At 47.7% G+C, this 2931-nt stretch overlaps 1 non-coding gene across 1 annotated transcript; it reads left to right on the plus strand.

Annotated features, from left to right (window-relative positions):
- Window positions 1-1039: 1039 nt before the first annotated feature.
- Trnat-cgu (transfer RNA threonine (anticodon CGU)) lies at window positions 1040-1114 on the plus strand. Its single transcript has one exon. It is a non-coding gene; the product is annotated as a tRNA-Thr (tRNA).
- Window positions 1115-2931: the final 1817 nt, after the last annotated feature.

Consider the following 2931-nt stretch of genomic DNA (forward strand, 5'->3'; position numbering starts at 1 on the left):
AGTAAGATGCGTTTCGTACTGAAAACAGTGAAACTCACTTGGAGTGGCTGTACGGCTGATGACGTCGGATTTAATCGTAGAGCTTCCTAGGTTTCACAGACAAAGCTCCGACTGGCCGACATTCTGCATTATGTTGGTGTAAGATGATTCAACTGGTGCCGAAAAAGCACGGAATCACTCTGATTTTCTGAAGACCTCTTTGACATGGCCCTGACTGAGCCGCACCATCGAGCAGCGCACTGCCGCGGCAGATTGTCAGACGGACACGGAGCGCCGAGTGGGGAAGTTGTATTGTCAGAAGAGCACGGTGCGTGAGGTGACGAACGAGAGAGCTTGATTCAGATGGTTAAAGGCGCTTCAGTCTGGTACCGCGTGACCGCTACGGTCGCAGGTTCGAATCCTGCCTCGGGCATGGATGTGTGTGATGTCCTTAGGTTAGTTAGGTTTAATTAGTTCTAAGTTCTAGGCGACTGATGACCTCAGAAGTTAAGTCGCATAGTGCTCAGAGCCATTTGATTCAGATGGGCGCCGGGACCGCATGTATCTGGGTGTGGCAAGTGAGAGTAGCTGCCGGCACTGTGATGACAGATGACTAACAGGTTTGGTCACGGAACCATTTCTAGCAGATGGCTATATCTTTTTGCAAGAAAGTTTGCATATTTGCAGTTAGGGAAAATTAAGTATTGTTTCATTGACTGTGGAGAGCTTATTTCAACCAACTTTGTTTGAGTGGACAATTATTACTAGGTTATTTTGTCGGTTCATGGTTATAGTCATCAATTCTGAAACTTCCTGGCAGATTAAAACTGTATGCTGGACCGAGACTCGAACTCAGGACCTTTGCCTTTCTCGGGCAAGTGCTCTACCAACTGAGCTACCCAAGCACAACTGACGCCCCGTCCTCACAGCTTTACTTCTGCCAGTATCTCGTCTCCTACCTTCCAAACTCCTGCGAACCTAGCAGAACTAGCATTCCTGAAAGAAAGGTAGAAGATGAGATACTGGCAGAAGTAAAGCTGTGAGGACGCGGCATGAGTCGTGCTTGGGTAGCTCAGTTGGTAGAGCACTTGCCCACGTAAGGCAAAGGTCCCGAGTTCGATTCTCGGTCCAGCACACAGTTTCAATCTGCCAGGAAGTTTCATATCAGCGCACACTCCGCTGCAGAGTGAAAATCTCATTCTGGAAACTTATCAATTGTATTTACAGTCAGATTACGTGTCCAAAATTTCTATCCATCGGAAGTAAAGGGACTCATTTCCGTTTCTATCATACCTTTGTCAACAATAGCTTGTGATGCTTGTTATATGCAGAGTTTATTCTGACCCACCATATTTTTGATTAATAGTTTGCATTATACTTTATGATCTTTGGGGTAATAAACATTTTTGTTATTCAGTTTCAATAGTGTAGAACGTTTGATTCATTATTTTGGATGGGTTTAATATTTTTCTCACTGATTACAACTACTGGTAGGAGAGGTCATCTCTAGTTAGCGTTATCCTTGCGTGTAGATCTCAGTAGGTTTCTGAACGGTTTTTTCTCTGTGCCAAAGGTAAATTATAGAAAGAAGTCGTAATAAGTACGCACACGCTGCCATTACAACACTACACTCTGCGCAGTAAGGAGGCACTGGCAAGATCATGCCTTGCAGTGTACATGAAAAAAAAAAAAAGGTATCGACCTTGAGCCGGCTAGTCGACACATTTTTTCTTCCCAACAGAGGTTTCAGCAATTAGTAGTGGACACCTGTTTTGAAGGCCTTGCTATTTCAACGATTCAAATACAATGTTCTGTTGTTGGTGATATTTTCAGTGGTTGTATGTTGTGTGCAGAACGATTGTAGGTCTACTGTCTCTTATGAATTACACAGACACCTGAGAGTGTTAACAGAAGAATAGTAGTCCTGATAAGTTCGATAACTTATAAAGTTCGTCATACAGGATCACGGAACTATTCCTGGTTGTAAGCGGAACCTTCACTGAGTATGGTTGAAGCAAGAGGAAGCAAGGCTGCAGTGGTGGCATGCCACTATGAATAATCGACTGGCGGTGGCATTGCCAGCGAGCGAAGCAGGCGCTCTCGTTTTGCCTTCTCACCAGCAGTGCCGAATTGGAATCTAGTTGTCTTCGTGGCCGCATAAGTGAGTTCTTCGCCAGCCACTTCCTTCCCCCCCTCTGGGGAACCTGCGCTGCAAGTGACAGTGGACGAAGGAAGTTGGCCAACCCTATGAGCCAACTGGTATGGGCTGAATGGACGAGGGGGCTGAGGAGTCCACCTAGATGACCCAGTGGCAGCGACCATTGCAGCAGCACTACAGCGGCTGGTGATTGTTGACCTCCGCCTGCATCTGTTCGTCAGCTTTGGAGGGGGCGTCGTCGTCGTAGGTGTGGACCATCAACTGTCTCCAGCTTGGCAGGGCATACGGCAAGAAGTGGCCTGAACGATGACAAACTGGTTGTGGAAACGATCTTGCATGAGACGGTTATGCAGAAGCTGCACTATCGGCGGAGAGAGACAGTAGGGAAGGGGCCATCCGGTGCTCCTGCAGAAGGGCGGCTTCCAGTCAGTCACCATCAGAAATCAGCTAGCAGTTGCATCTCGACGTCGCTGTCACTCAAAAGCACATTAAACAAATGTGCATCCGTGGTGCCTGACGGTTGGAGTGGGGCAGCGCTTGGAAGAGGGTTCCCCACCAGCAGTTGCTGTGGCTACAGAGCTGACAAGTCGGTGCCCCACCGACAGAACAGCTGGTACTCTTGCCACCCCATTGGCGTCCACTGTGAATGTTCGCTAACTGCGAGTAACTTGCAGCATTACAGCACCCATATAGGCCCTGACTGAATTTTTGTGCCCAGACAGGGCCGCAAACGAGACATTATGAAGGGCACAAACACAACTCAGGCCACGATACAGCTCAGAGAATGTATAACA

Source organism: Schistocerca serialis, chromosome 8 (assembly GCF_023864345.2).
Source record: "Schistocerca serialis cubense isolate TAMUIC-IGC-003099 chromosome 8, iqSchSeri2.2, whole genome shotgun sequence".
In the NCBI taxonomy this organism is placed as follows: Eukaryota; Metazoa; Arthropoda; class Insecta; order Orthoptera; family Acrididae; genus Schistocerca; species Schistocerca serialis.